This window comes from Olea europaea, chromosome 16 (assembly GCF_002742605.1).
Source record: "Olea europaea var. sylvestris chromosome 16, O_europaea_v1, whole genome shotgun sequence".
In the NCBI taxonomy this organism is placed as follows: Eukaryota; Viridiplantae; Streptophyta; class Magnoliopsida; order Lamiales; family Oleaceae; genus Olea; species Olea europaea.
Genome location: NC_036252.1, coordinates 12,260,372 through 12,277,023, shown reverse-complemented (window position 1 = coordinate 12,277,023; position 16,652 = coordinate 12,260,372). Strand labels below are relative to the sequence as shown.

Sequence of the window (16,652 nt, the reverse complement as noted above, 5' to 3'; positions counted from 1 at the left end):
CTCAATTAAATCAAGATAATCTAAATTCCAACAAACAGGAGCGTCGAAAATCAAATGAGAAGACAAAGAATAGCTTTAAGTATTTAGAGTTGAATTTACCTTAAAATGATATAAGAAGGGGATATTTATAGTGTTGCACATGAAATAGTGTCTTTTGGATGATGGGGCACGTGTCTTCATCTTCTTAGCTGGAACATCCTATCCTAGGTAGCAATTTGAATTCACTAGCCTGTGTGCCCATTTAATTTTCTTAAAAGGAGTAACCACCCTACAACCTATGCTGACAAGACTTTGACAAATCACATATTACAAAAGTTAAATTATATATTCCAACAAGATATTGTGAATTCGGGAGCTTCAGCTGGGAGGCGGCACTATGGGGGGTTCGGGTTTAGTCATTGGACCTCACTGCTTCGACAAGGGGGCAATGTCGAAGGGTTTTGACGGTTCGACCACGTGGGGCTGCAATGAGGCTCTAGATTTAGAGCTTTGGAAAAAAGGGCTTCAGTGGTTTGGCCATGTGGGATGCCAGGTGGCAAAGCACAAAAATAATCCCCCTAGAGGCGGGTTGGAGAGCTGTAAAAATTCCTTCTGCTATACCTAGATTAATTTAGGGAAAAATATAGGATCCCAAGCTCTATAGAACTTTTAGAACCCAAAACCCAACTTGTTATCCGAAGCCGATTGTGTGGCGATTGACGAGTATTTGTTAAGGACGGGTATGCTTTTACCTCTGCACTCATTTTTTAGGGTAGTTTTGAGGTCCTACGGGTGGCTTCCACCAAATTTTTGCCAAATGGTTGTAGCTATTTGGTTGAGGCATACTTCCTTTAGAAGAAGACCTCACTTGGCAAGGATATGCCCCTACATGTATTCCAATCTCTTTTCCAGTCTCGAATACTTGGGAAAGGAGAGTCTAAGTGTTGGTATTATATAACTCCTTTGGGAGCTCTTGCCCTTTTATCACAAGCAAATTGTTCCCTACCAAAATTTTTGAAACTTACAAAAATCGACTTAGACTCATGTGTTGCTCTAGTATATCTATTTTATTTTTGTGAAAAAAAAACTCTAATTTTGTGCAAAAAATAAAAAATAGAAAATAAAATTAGTTCTATAAATGATGAGATTTTAATTGAATTTTTAACAAATATTAAAATAAGACCCATGGCACTTAGCGCGCGTTAAGCTACTACCGTCCGATGAACCCAAGGTATAGATGAAATATTATCTATTTCATTTTAATTTCAAGCATAATTTATGTATTATTTAAGTGTGAATTCAAGAAATGCTTATGATATTAAGAATGAAATATGCTATGCATGTTATTATTTTGTTAATATAGAGAAGAAGAAGATATGATGATTAGTCATTTATTAAAAGTACAAGAGCATAATGTATAAATTGACTAATAAAGATAAAGCACAATCGAATATTTAGGTGACAGATTTGGTTAGAACTTATCAAACCACTAGAAAGAAGAGGAAATAAAAGTCAAGTAAGGTAATTTCGAGGACGAAATTAATTTAATGGGAAAGGGATGTAACACTCGGAATTTTTCTTACTATTTTTCATATGGTACCTAAACTTAATATTGGTCATTTTAGCAAATGAATGGTCCATGTCTAGTCTTGTCGTCGCACTAAGGTCAAATGTTAAAAGACAATCTTAACCCACTTATTCGCATAAAAGATTTACCTTGCTTATGGGTACATTTAAAAAATTTATCGTAAGTTATTTTGGGTCGAATATTTAAGTATTTATAAAAATTGATGAAATATAACAAATATTATACTCATTTTATAGCTCGTACTAAATAACATAAATTGGCTGAAGAAAAATAATTTTGGACTTGTCATACTCGAGTTATTCTCATAGAAGCAAAATGATTTTCTTTAATATTTTATTTATATATAAAATATGTTGACCCAAAAAAATGTTGCCAACAGATATCGGACTCATCCGCGCACTCGTAAGCCTAGTCCAACACGCTAAGACACGTGGACGGTCTCAAATGGACATATCAAGGGCGTGTGAGCGGCTCAACAGCACGGGACGAGAATGTTCGGAATTCGGCGAGATTTTTGCATTGCGATTGTATAATATTTACCAATCGATGTTCATAAAATGCGCGTATGAATTCGTATTGTATTGTATTGCAATATGGTAAACAGTTAGTTTAATAAAGTGTATTAAGAGAGTAAAGAATGTGTAATCTTGGTTCTTGTATTGAATCTTGCATTAGCTTTGTATGGGGTATATGGGGAAATAAGTTAGATCATGACCTTCGGTTAGGAGTACACGTGGCCTCATCTCGTTAATTTACATGTCAAATTATAGGTATCAACTTTGACCACCTAGCCTACTATACATTTATTAGTTGACAGAGCCGCCTCTACTTTGACAAGACAAGGCACTGGCACTCTATGATGGGTGTCCCATCAATCATTCAAAGAGGATTCTTGTGTAAGGCTGGATCTCTAGGGAGAAGTGATGCAACAGGTGCTTCAGAGCTTCGACATGATGGGCCTCTGTATGAATGACCTCGAAAATATGAACCACTTAGGCTACAACACTTTGGCATTCAAGAATCTGGGCCACATTATAGACTTGTTTCGAGTGGTTCCTGACTCTTGGTGGGCCTAAGGGCCTCGGCCAATATGCTACGTGATTTGGCATAGGTGGGCCATGGGCCTCATAGGGTCGGCTAAGTGTGTTAGCACGTAACAATAGTCCCCCAAGTTCAAGTATAGTCATTTATGTGATGCATGGACTTTGATGAAGTAAAGTCAATTTGTTGGGTAAAAATTGAAAGAATTTTTTAACCCTAAATAACAGACCCCCATTTTGAACTTTTCTTCATCCTCTGACTTCTGCGTTTTTCTTTTGAAATTTTGCAAGTCTTTCGGTGTCCAATAGTTTGCTCTGATTCCATTTTTCGGTATCTATTGGTTTCCTTAGTCGTCCAGTGTAGGTATTCGCTTTTGAAATTTGAATTTGTTTATCATCTTTGCTTCTTGATATCTGGGATGGAATCCACTTCGAGTAGGGATTTGGTCACCATAGCTAGGTTAGGTGCAGGGGCTATTCTAATTGGGGACTCCGAGGTAGAACATTATGCCATGTCGAAGAGCCTGTAGATTACGAGGGGGAATGTGGGGCTGCTAGGATAGCGTTAAGCATGACCTCGAAGAAATTTGAGGAGTTCAGGGAGGAGTACTGCGTTTCTCATTACGTGAGACGTTAGTCCCCGAGGCTGACGAAGGGGCTTATTTTCCAAGGCCTGGATGTGTGGCCGTAAGTGAGTACCTGTTCAAAGCAAGTATGCGTCTTTCTCTGCACCCCTTCTTTAGGGTCGTGCTTAGGAATTTTATGTTATTGCCGACCCAAGTTTTGTCGAATGGATGGAGTCAGCTAGTGGAGTCGTACATCTTGTGGAAAGAAGTGTCGTTAGGGGAGGATATGCTCTGCATGTCTTTCAGACCCTTTTTCAGCCTCGCTTCTTAGGTAAAGATGAGTCAAATGGGTGGTATTACATCACCCTCTGGGGAGCTCACGCACCGTTTGTGGTGGGCCACTTTCTTCCATCAAGGGATGGAAGGAGTCGTGGTTCTGGATTCGGGGAAAGTGGCAGGCAGTTGAGGGGGACAAGGTCTTGGCTTGCACAGTACTGACCCAGTAGTATAAAGCTTATGAGTGCCCAACCCATCTGTATTGCAGATTGTAGCACGAGATATGAGCTTCACGAAGGTGACTTCGACATGATAGAAGACATCTACAAGCGACCCTTAAAGCTTCGTCACTTTGATCATCTTATCGACTGAAGCAGATACTTCATCGACTTTGGACTAATGGCTTCAAAGGGTAAGAGGTGCTTGTACTTGGTAGAGGCTTATGGTGGGGAGGTAAGGCTTTGAAGTCAAGCTCCAGTACTGCGAAAGAGGTGAGGGGGAGGCCAGAACGCCTCTCCAAGGAGCACACCTCCAAGGGAGGTGAGGTAGATGTCCCTTCGAAGGAGAAGCCTCGGGAGTCTAGAGGCAAGGAAAAGGTCCCTGAGAAGCATCAGAAGAAGAGGAAGTTGGTGCATATCTCCAGCTCCTCGAGGAAATTTGGGACCTCGGTGTCTCATTCGGGCAAGAACAATCCTCCTTCTCCTCCTAAGTTGATGGCCTCTACCATGAAGGTGGTAAAAGTAAAGATGGTGAGGAGGGCTGAAGAGGAAGAGGCGAGGGAAAAGGCTACGAGGCTTGCAGCTGAGGAGCAGCGGCCCTCGAGGATACAAGGAAAGTCCTCGATTTCTTGGTGAGCCGATAGGAGGAACTGGCTCCTGCGTTGCTTGAGGCATTGTCGATCGAAGTCCAAGGAGATATAGAGGCCTTTTACAAGTTTTGGACGGATCGTTGGCAGTTGCACAGCTCATCCTGCGATGCTACGGACCTTACGAAGGCCCTCATGAGCCAAAGCGTGCGGACATTTGGCATTGTTTTGGAGTGCAGGGAGGCCTTCACTGATTTCTAATCAAGAAATAAATCTTCCTTGGAGAAGCTGGCCTCCACTGAGGAGGAGATGAAGAAGCATAGGGCTGAGGCGGAAGAGACGATGGTACAAAAGATTGAAGATGCTGCAGAATTGGAATCGACATTGGCCCAAATTGAGGCTTTAAAGAAAGAGGTGTACAAGTCTCAATGTGAGGTGGCCTCCCTCACTAAGAAAGTGGAGATCTATAATAATCACCAGAAGGTGATGGCTAAGGCCCTGGAGTAGGCCAATTTAGAGCTAACCGAGGCCAATGATGCATACCAATTTTTGGAGGGCCAAATAAAATAGCACATAGATGAGCTATAGAAGGCTTGAAGAGAGGCCGAGGTAGCCAGGGAAGAGGTAATTAAGGATTACATTGCAAACTTCCATCTGTCTTAGGAGTACCAGCGCTTCGGCTTATATTGGAGCAACTTCGCTTATGCTGAGATGATGGAGAGGGCTGAGGAGCTCTACCCAGATAATGACCTATCTCAACTGAGGTCGGAGTTTGTGGAGGAAGTTCCTCAAACCCCTGCTGAGGAAGCAGTTGGAGGCGAAGTGGCTGAAGAGGATGAAGACAATTCTGAAGCTCAAGCTGTGGAGGTGCCTACTGTCGAGGCACCCCTGCCATCTATTTAAGCATAGTGTAGTTTACTTTTCAATTTATTCTGATATACTGGCCTCGGGCCTACCTCTTGTAATATATTCAATATCAATGAATGCCATGTTTTGCAATGTTCTGTTCATTTTCCAATATCAAGTAAATCGACCTTGCTAAATAATCGAACTTAAGGAGGAGTTAAGAATTCGGACTTGACATCCTAACTTCCATCACTTGAAATGACTCAAGCCATATGATTGATGTTTTAATTAAGGTTGAACTTATGCGTCATTACTTAAGCAAATTTGATAATTTCATAACTTGAATGATAATGTACGAGCCTCATTGTGCAGAATCTGAGTAGATGCTTTTTTCTTTTAGCGTTCGGCCTCATCAAAGGAAGCATGTGGCGTATGCCTCGGAGTTTAGGCGAGGTGGCCCAGAGTTGGAATCTGACCTCTCCTCTGAGGTGCCCCAGCTTTTCTACATGGTGGATGGTGCAGTCATGTAGGGGCTTCTCCCCTTGGTGTTCAACTTTGCTAAAGGAAAGCATGTGGCATAGGCTTCGGAGTTCACACGAGGTGACCTAGAGTTGGGATTTGACCTCTCTTTCGAGGCGCCCACGCTTCTCTACATAGTATTTGGTGGCCATGTAGGGACTTCTCCCCTTGGCGTTCAGCCTCGCCTAGGGGAGGCATGTGGCGTACACCTCGGACGCTTGAGAAACTTATTGAAATTTGTTGGACTTGAGTGAATGATAAATCTGTTGAAATTTGAAATTTGATACATGAGCTGGGAAAAAATCGTCCAGTTAGACAGTTTAATCATTGATAATAAATTCGAAGATCCTCAATGTTCCATGGATGAGACTGTGCCTTGTCGTCCAAGTCTTCAATCCAGTAGGTACCAGGTAGGATATCCTCTCTGATTTTGTAGGGGCCGTCCCAGTTCGAACCCAAGGTACCTATGCCTGGTTCTCTGGAGGAGAGGAAGACCCTCTTAAGAACCAAGTCATTGATTCGGAAGGACTTCTTCTTTACCTTGGATTTGAAGTATTTTGTCATCTTTCTTTGATAAGTGGCGAGCCTGAGGTAGAAGTCAACTCTTTTTTCATCAATGAAGTCGAGGTCGCACCTCCATAGCTCGTCATTGGTTATTTCGCTGAAGTGTAGCCGATTTGGTGATGGTAAGTTGACCTCGACGGGGCTCATGGCCTCGATGCCATAAGTTATGATGAAAGGAGTTTACCCCGTGGGAATCGTGGTGGTAGTTCGGATTGCCCAAAGCACTTGTGGTAGCTCATCAACCTAGGCTCCCTTTGACGCATCTAGTTTCCTTATGAGGATATGCTTGATTGTCTTGTTCACAGCCTCAACTTAACCATTCGCTTGGGGATGATGAGGCGTGGAGAAGTGCTTCTTGTTACCGAGTTCTTCGCATAAGTTCCTGGCCTTTTTATTTTTGAACTGTCTTCCGTTGTCTGAGACTATGGAGTGGAAAATTCTGAACCGGCATATGATGTTCTTCCACAAGAACTTGGAAGTGTTTGCTTCAATGATTTTCGCCAGTGGTTCAGCCTCGACCCACTTTATGAAGTAATCAATAGCCATAATGGCGAAGTTCACGCTCCCTCTACCTTTAGGTAGGGGACCTATGAGATTTACACCCCACTTGGAGAAGGACCATGGGCTGGAGGTGGCGGTCAACTCCTGCGATAGTTGCCTCTGAATAGGAGAGAAATGTTGGCACTTGTCACATTTACGCATGAAAAGGGCGTCCTTTTTCAAGGTGGGCCAGTAGTACCCTTGCCTCAGTATCTTTTGTGCTAAAGCTAGTCCCCTGAATGGTTACCGCAAACTCCTTCGTGGACTTCCCTTAAGATGTAGGTGGCCTCTTCCCAACCTACGCACTAAAGAAGTTGGGAGGAGAAGTTTCTCTTGTAAAGCACATCATCGACGAAGAGGAAATGAGCTGATCTCCTTCTCAATTTGTAGGCCTCATCCTTATTAGCGGGCGTGACCTGGTCCTGTAGGTAGGTTATGATAGGTTACATCCAAGTTGGAGTTCTTTTGACCTACATCACTTCGAGGACCTTGGTAGATAGTTTGAGGAGGTATTCAATTGGTACCATAGCGAGCAGCTCATAGTCCCTGCTATTCGCAAGTTTGGAGAGTGCATCTGCGTGTACATTTTCGACACAAGGAATCTGGATCAATTCAAACTTCTCAAAAGATGGGAGGAGGTTCATCACCATCTTCAAGTAGGAAGCCATGGTTTTGTCCCAAGCTGAGAAACTGCCATTTACTTGGCTTACCACCAGCTGGGAGTCACTGTTGATATGTAGCCTCCATACTTGTATTTCTTTCGCTAATCTAAGGCCTACAAGGAGTGCCTTATACTCGGCAACGTCGTTGGTGGCCTCAAATCCGAACCTCACAGCTGAGTTCAGCTTGTGACCTTCTGGGCTAACCAAGACCAGCCCAGCTCCCGAACCTGTGTCTCCGACCGAACCATCCACGAACAAGTTCCACGTGGGGGACTCAACAGGTTCCATAACCTCTTCTATCTCGGGTACATTGTTGAACTTTGCCACAAAATCAGCTAAGGCTTGGCCGTTAATGGCTGCCCTTATCTTGAATACAATGTCAAATTCACCTAGTTCCACTGCCCATTTCACTAGTCTCCCTAAGGCATCGAGCTTTTGCACCACTTGCCTTAATGGGAAGTTGGTCAGCACGTAAATGGTGTGTGCCTGGAAATAGGGCCTCAGCTTCCTAGAAGTTGTAATCAAGGCCAAGACTAGCTTCTCCATATCGGGTTAGTGAGTTTTCGGAGATAGATGTGCCTTACTAGTGTAATACACGAGAAGTTGGGTTGTTCCTTCCTCTTAGATTACGACTGCACTGATGGCCTCAATGGAGACGGCCAAGTATAATTGAAGAGTATCGTCGGGCTTTGGCTTGGAGAGGAGGGGGGCCTGCCCTAGATGCCTTTTAAGGCCTTGGAAGGCCTCTTCAGACTCCTCCGTCCATTCAAACTTCTTCCCGACTTTCAATACTTTGAAGAATGGGAGACATTTGTTAGTGGCTTTGGAGAGAAAGCGGCTGAGAGCTGCCACCCATCCAGTTAAGCTTTGGACTTCCTTTGGTTTCTGGGGTAATCTTATCGTCTACCAATTGATCGATCCTTGGAAATGAGTAGCTATTTTTTGGGGCATGCCTTAAGATTCGTAAAGTCAATACATACCATCCATTTATCATTGTGCTTCTTGATAAGCACCGGTGGAGATTCACTTCGGGTAGATGGCCTCCCTGATGAAGCTATTTTTGATTAGCTTCTGCACTTCTTCCTTCAAGGCCTCATACCTCTCTGGGTTGAGGGCTCTTCTCTTTTATCTATGTGGGGTAACCTTAGAATCTATTTTTAGGTGGTGGAAACGGACCTTGAGGTCTATGCCCACCATATCCTCATGCCTCCAAGTAAAGAGGTCAAGGTTCTTACAGAAAAAGTCTTTTAATTTCTCTTTCATATCGTTGTACAAACCTTTGCCTACTTTCAACATCTTCGTAGGGTCCTGGGGGTCAATCGAAAAGCTTTCGAGCTCCTTAACTGAAGTTATTTGGGGTTCGTGTTCAGTCACATAGGGATCGATCTCGTCGGTCATGGATAGTTCTTTCTGCTCAGGAGGTGCATCGATCATGTCAACACTTCTCGTTTGGAGGGCCTCGCCTAGGACGTCTGCCATGTCTACGTCAGTCAGGATAGCATGTACATCCCGAGGATCAGCCTTTCTGATGGAGCTTAGGTAGCATTCCCTAGATCCTCTTTGGTCACCTCTCACTGTCATCATCCCATTCTCAGTTGGGAATTTCGTGTACAAGTGGTGGATGGAGGTGACGACTCCTAATTCTTTCAGGGCTGGTCCACCCAAGACTCCATGGTAAGCCGATCGACTGGCAATGATTAAGAATTTCATGAAGTTCATTGTGGTTTGGGATGACTATCCCTTCTCTACCACAAGTGTTATTTTTCTCCTCGGAGTGATGCTATCTCCGGTAAATCTATACAACGGAGTGGTATTGGGCGTCAACTCGTGGTCCAAGATCATCTTGTCAAAGGTGGACCCAAATAGGATATTAACGGAGCTGCCATTGTCCACTAGCATTCGCTTGAGCCCATTCTGGGCCACAACGATCCTTACTACAAGTGCATCATAGTGGGGGTAGTGAACCCCTTTGAAATCTTCTTGAGTGAAGACGATGGACTGTATTTGACTTCTTCGGGAGTTACTATCCATGATGTAATGGGCATAGTTTCATTTTGCATTTCTTGTTTCATCACCTATGTAAGGGCCTCCAAATATGTTATCCACCTCGTGAATAGGGGCCTTCTCTTGTGCGTGATGGTTTCTACGATGCCTGTATCCTTCCCTGTGTCTCTCCGCATCATGCTCCCTTCGGCGAGGAGACACATCCCATTGGCAGGGAGCGGTCTCCTCACGCCTAGGTCGTTGGTCGTCTCTAGTGGGGGCTTGTTCGTCTAGGGTGATTCATTTCTCCTGCCCTTAGGGTGTTTTCATCAGTTACGGTATGTATACTTTCGACAATCGGATGTGTCATAACCATAGGAGCGGTGGTATGTACAATATTCGAGGGGGTTCTGATTAGGCCTACTCCTAGGCCCTAAACCGCGTCCTCGGCTTCTTCCTTTGTGGGGGGCCCGTTGTGAAGTTCTAGCTTGCGGGTCGATGGTTATTGGGTTGACATCTTCATATGCTAAAGTTGGAACTGCGTTCAAAGTGGTTGTGGCAAGTGCTGCCCCGAATTTCCATTACCAGGTGGGTTCATCTGGTAGTCCATCAGGTGGGAGATCGGTACCCTGACGCGTTTTCTTTGTTGAGGTGGGAGGCCTCTGCTGGCCGAGTTTCAATGTTTAATCAATTCCTCATTGACTATCTCCTGCCTCATCATCTCCAGGAAAGCACCATAGATGGTGGGATCTTGGTTTTGTACATCCCTCCAAAATAGGGTGTTCACATTCAGACCTCTCCTTAGTGCTGATAAAGCATCACGATCGGTGACTTGCACACAATATGTCATTTCATCAGTAAAGCGTGATAAAAAGCTCTTCGAGGATTTCCCATACGCCTGTCTCATGTCATGAAGGCGCTGGATAGGGGCCTCTTCCTCTTTGCTCACCGCAAATCTTTTTAGGAAAGTGTTTTTGAATTCTGGCCAACTCCTTATGCTCCAGGGTGGCCGCCTACTATACCAGACTTCAGCCGCTCCACTAAGTTTTGAGTGGAAAGCCCTGCACTTCACGGCTGGGGTGGCGTTTCTAAGGCTCATATGAGTTTTATAAGTGCTTAGATGTTTCTCTAGGTCGCCTCTGTCGTTGTACTTTGGTATTTTGGACATCATATAGTGGCTCAGAACCTGGTCACTCCTTAGCTCCCTTGAAAATGGCAGATTGTCATCGTCGTCGTGCAAGTCACATGACCTCTACTGCTCATTTGAGTCATTGTTCTCATTGGCCTCATACCTGGGTGGCTAATGAGAGGGTCCAGCTTGGGTCTTAGCCTCCTCTTTCCTCCTTTGGTACCTATTTCTAGGCGGGGCAGCACGGGGGGCATTTTCATGCCTTTCCTCCGGCTGATGAGTCATTAGAGGTAGGGGTTGTGGCCTAGTCCGAGGTTCGCGTGGCTGTTACTGTTGCCTGCGCCTCGGTTCTGTAGGGATGATTCTGTCAAATATGCTGTTAGACCTCCTAGGTCTTTGCTCTGGCTCATATACGGGTGGAAAGTTGTCTTGATTATACTGGGCCTTGATGGGTTGAACTGCAGCATAATTGGAGGAAACATCAACGTCTATTTCCCTCTCCATAGGGCTTCAGCCTCAGCTGTATTCTGGTGATACAGCCCATTAGCTTTAGACTTCCTCTTCTTGTTGGTAATGTCCTTGTGGTGCATAGGGAGGAATAGGGAAGCCTCCCTAGCTCTGCATTTAGGCCATAAGTTCCCTCATGGCCATATTTTGGTTAGCAATATCTCTCATGTTTGCGGCCATGGTGGCCATCTCTCTCGACAACTAAGCGGCCATTCGCATGCCACCTCTTCTGTGGTGGTGATGAGGTCGATGTCGAGCTTCAGGAACAGCTACCGATGGGGACATTCCACATTTTCCCTTACCCTCCTAGGGGTACGTCCTTGTCTAAACTCATTCTTTCATGTTCCAACTTCAAATTGTTGCAAGTTATGGGGGTTCTACTTGTTCTTTTCCAAGAACCAATCATTTTTCAAGAGGGATGCCCAAATGTTCTTCTTAAGCTTTTCCACATGGTTACTTGTGGTTATGGTATGGTTTCCCACAGACGGCGCCAATCTGTTGACCCAAAAAATGTTGCCAACAGATACTGGACCCACCCGCGCACACGTAAACCTAGTCCAACACGCTAAAACATGTGGAAGGTCTCAAATGGACATATCAAGGGCGTGGGAGCGGCTCAACAGCGCGAGACAAGAATGTTCAGAATTCGGCGAGATGTTTGCATAGTGATTGTACAATAATTACCAATCGATGTTCATAGAATGCGCGTATGAATTCGTATTGTATTGTATTGCAAGATGGTAAAAAGGTTGTTGAATAAAGTGTATTAAGAGAGTAAATAATGTATAATCTTGGTTCTTGTATTGAATCTTGCATTAGCTTTGTATGGGGTATATGGGAGAATATTTATAGTGTTACAAGTTAGATCGTGGCCTTAGGTTAGGAGTACATGTAGCCTCATCTCGTTAATTTACATGTTAAATTGTAGGTATCAAATTTGACCACCTAGCCTGCTATACATTTATTAGTTGGTAGAGCCGCCTCTATTTTGACAAGACAAGGCACTGGCACTCTATGATATGTATCCCATCAATAATTTAAAGAGGATTCTTGTGTAAGGTCGGATCTCTGGGGAGAAGTGATGCAAGAGGTGCTTCAGGGCTTCGACATGATGAGCATTGGTATGAACATCCTCGAAAATATGAACTACTTAGGCTATAGCACTTTGGCATTCCAGAATCTGGGCCACATAATAGGCTTGTTTTGAGTGGTTCCTCACTCTTGGTGGGCCTAAGGGCCTCGGCCAATATGCCACGTGGTTCGGCATAGGTGGGCCATGGGCCTCGTAGAGTCGGTTAAGTGTGTCAGCACGTAACATAATATAAAATGCAAAAGGTGTGCGCATTTATAATACGAAATGAATTAAATGACTTAATGTAATCAATGTAATTAAACTTAATATTAACCATTAACGTATGATAAAAAATTAACTTACCTCATGATTATATTTTCTTAAACTGAAAGGCATTATACTTACTGACGTTCTGTGTCATTGAATACTATATAAGTGATTGAGTGTTACTTTAAAAAGTTAACAAATCCATTCTTTTACAATTTACACCCTACTGTTTGAGAAATTTATGTTTTATATCATCCTACAACTCATATTTTCACATTATATTGGTGTCAATTGAGGTAAGAGTACATTGTGCAAGTAATAAATTCTTATTTTCTTAATATTTTTATAGACTTGGCATGAAATACTTTAAGGTCTTATGGTCGATTTCAATGTAAAATCCTTCGGGATGGACAATCGTGTCAAATATGTTAAATCCTTCGAGATAGCCTGTTAGGCCGACTATGTTAAATCCTACGGGATACAGGAATTCTTAAGAAATTCCTTGAGCTATTGGAATTACGACTAGTTTCCTCTATATCTAAGAAAAGTCGGAATGTTATGCCATTTTATGATTATGTCATGTTGATAAGAATATGCATGTATTTCTTACTGAGTATTTTTTTTAATACTCACTTTTACAATAACTTTTTTCAAATTAGAATGGGTGGTGTGGACGTGTGGCAGATTGACCGATTGATGCTTATGGGGTTGGCAAGTAAAAGTTTTAGAAAGGATTATTGCCAATTTTTATTTCAAGAATAGTTTTATGTTTAATTCCGTGCATGTTATTTTAGTAGCTCTAACATTTAAGTCATTCAACATGTTAAATTGGCAATTTAATTCGTAGTATTTTAAGCGAGATAAAATTCAAATTTTTATTTTGAGTTGTTGAATTCACATTATTGATTTATCGATCACATACATAAAATTATACATTAGTGTTAAATTCTGCTTAAACTATAAAAGAAAGATTCTGATAACACCTTGTGCCTATTTTTATAAAAGAATAAAATAATAAATATGAAAAAGAATTCCAGGGCGTTACAGGGGATCAATGTGGAAAGCTTTTGGAAGTTGCAAAATAAATATATAACATTTGGAGTAAAAGGGACGAAAATCATACAGAAGAACTTGATGCAAGCATGGGCGGAGCCATGCACAGTCCAGTGCAGGCAAATGCTCGCACTGGACTTTTGGCCCAAGCCCAAGGTCATTTTTTTTTTAAGGAATGTTTTTCATTTTTTTAAAGTTCAACCCATACACTAATTTGCCCCAACTCCAAGTGCACGACGACATTTTCTGAATCTCTTCCCTCAACAAGAAATTAAAAAAATTTCTTTAAATCTGCTCTCGTTTTGAAATATTTTCAAAGTTCATTTCTTTTCTAAAACCTACATGTTTTTGGTCCCTCAAATTTGCAGCAAAAATTTTCTTGATCATGTGATTTTTCTGTTTAATATTAAGGAATTTGATTATGTGAATGTTGAATATTGGTAATATTTGTGATCGATTCTTGAAATTTTGATTTTTGTCAATTATTTAAACAATTAGTAATGATTTTATGGTGTTATACCAATTTGTAAAAATTAGTAGTTCTTTTCTTATCAATTAGTACTTAATTGTCACTTGTTGTTTATTTTAGTGTGAAGTGTCAATGTAGAGTTCTTTAAAAGAAAATATTTCGTAGAAAATGTTGATGTGAAGATATCGAATAAAATGAATTTTGATGTTGCACAACTTGCTATAGATCCTAGAATAAGAAAGAAGATAATTATCTTATTAGTGTTGTCGTTATGTTATTTTTAGCATTGTCATAATATCATTAAATCCATAATTGAAAAGTACGACTTTGATTAAATTTTGCTTGCACTAGACAAAATTCCTGACTCTACCATGCAAGGGTCAAATTTTAAGATGTTGATAGTTGTAGGGATGATTGCGGTTTGCAAACTGCGGTCCAATCGCAATAAAAAAAAAAAAAAAAAAAAAATTCACGGGCTGGTCGCAATTTGTAAATCACTGTCCATTCTTGTCCTTTTTTTTATTTCAAGGTACTTTGGTCTTTTTCAAGGCACGATAAAAAGGATTTTTTTTTCTTTTTAAATTTTTTTAACTGGCTTCAAAGTGAAATTTATAAAAGGATACTGAAACTTTGGCCTGAAATATTGAGACATTGTATGGAGGAGAAGGCAAGCTTGGCCCCATGCAGCATTTATCTCATCCCATTCAACCTGAGAATAAGCATAAAAAAGTGAGGATCTTAATTAAAACCAATTCTTCATAAATGTGCAATAACATAAATGCAGCGAAGTTCTTCAATGGTTCAACCCCCTTGAATCTGTGTTTGTTTAAAGAGAAAGCAGGATTTGAAATAAGCTTTAATCATATAGATTATGGAAGAAATATATATTTCACTACACATTTCAACTTGTCTGTAATTAGACATGTGCAACAGACAAAGAAGACATTATGTTGGCTTATCAAGAAAATATTATCAAATAAAATGCACATTACTCGTGCATACCGGAATCTTAGGAAGTCTCCCCAGGCGGAAGTTGTTTATTGTTCCAAAGTCTCCATCATACCAGATAGGGAAGGCATCATTGAGCACATTCGTATGTTTCAACAGCTCTAAATGAGCTTGTGAAACTTCTATCTTGGCCCAAACTGCATCCGTCTCCTCCTGTTGACCAAATATTGGAATTGTAAAATTTACAAAATTTTCATAAAGAGAACATCAACACTATTTTGGGTTCCAAGGCATCAACAGTAGGAATCCCCCTTCCCCTATCTTTCCAGTGATGATAGGTTAGAGATTCAGGTACCCTTTGGGAAGGGAAGGGGCAGAAGGAATATGTACACGATATAGCCTCCGTTTGTTTCCCATTCTTTTCTCATTAAAATAAAAAATGTGACCGTTATCTATCACATCAAGCCACCAAATTTGAATTTCTCTCTCGTGTAGGGCACATATCGGTTATATTTTTTATTCTCATTTTTGTAAACAAACGCCCCCATAATAGCAGAACCAGACCTGATGTGAGATCAATTGAAACTGAAAGTTATTGAACTCCTGCCAATACCTGGTAAAGATAACAGAAGTAATGAACTATCAAATTAACATGTTTTAAGGTTCATACAGATATAAAATTTTTCCCCGTTGGGGGGGGGGGGGGGGGGGGAGAGGAAAAAATTTGGGTTTACAGATTATATTTTCACAGATTGTGTATAGAATAGAGACAAGTGTGTGAGTCCCATGTTGTATAAAAAATGTCAAAAATGTGTGTGGACCCCAGAATTGTGAGTATTCTGTATGTATTCTGGCAAAAATAATTTTGTACATGTAGAAGGGTTGAAAAAAGAGAGCAAAATTATAATAAGGCCACTATTCCTCTTTTTGGACCATTAGCTTCCGTCCTACAAAGAAAGTTTATCCATTCAATTTTTTCTTACGAGTTAAGAATATCGCCAAAAGCTTATTAGAAGGTAAACTGATTTAATCAACCTTCACGACCATATCTTTCGTTCCTTAGTTAAATGATGACCTTTTGCGGTATTTAACATAACCAATATTTCTCCATTGGAAATGTTAATTTTTTTTACAAAATTTGGATCGTTATTCAACTAAGTGACCCGTTAAGTAAGATGGGAACCTATACGATGCTAATACAACTTTCTTAGACAGGAACCTTGATCTAGACAAGATCAATTGAGTTAGCAAATCCAATGTATGTGTTGACCTCCGAACATAGCCAACATGTGTCGTTAAGAGATTGTATACATGTGGACCTATTTAGTAATATTTCTACTGCCCCCGTTTGAGCCTTATTAATTTTCATTATATTATATTTTATTTTTTTCTCTCCTATTTTCAACTACACAATTTTTCATAAAATAATATTACATGTAAATCGAAAATTTTTCCTTCTTTTTCAACCACTCATTTTTCAAAAAAATACTATTCCACATATTAATTTTTCTACGTAATGGGGGCCAAATAGGGACTAAACAAGTTGTGAAGGAAGAAGAAGATAGAGACAATATGGTATGTTCTCTTTTCTACAATACAAGAATTGTCTATTTATAGTGATCAGGCCGATGTGGTTACCATTGGATTGGATCCACGTGGCCTGATCCGTCGACTCTTAGTGTCATATCAACTCTATTCTACATTAATTATACTGATATACTTTTGACAGGAAGTTTTGCCACTCTACAAATCTATACCGATAGACGTTTGACACTTATTAAATGGGCACATCGCATCAATCAATTTTGGAAACATCCCAACTAAACCTGCTAAGGACCT

General features: G+C 41.2%; 1 long non-coding RNA gene across 1 annotated transcript; it reads right to left on the bottom strand.

Moving 5' to 3' along the window:
- Window positions 1-14,483: 14,483 nt before the first annotated feature.
- On the bottom strand, window positions 14,484-15,479 carry LOC111412821. The gene is made up of 3 exons (XR_002706111.1): window positions 15,378-15,479; window positions 14,868-15,026; window positions 14,484-14,574 (listed from the first exon to the last, which is right to left on the bottom strand). It is a non-coding gene; the product is annotated as an uncharacterized LOC111412821 (long non-coding RNA).
- Window positions 15,480-16,652: the final 1,173 nt, after the last annotated feature.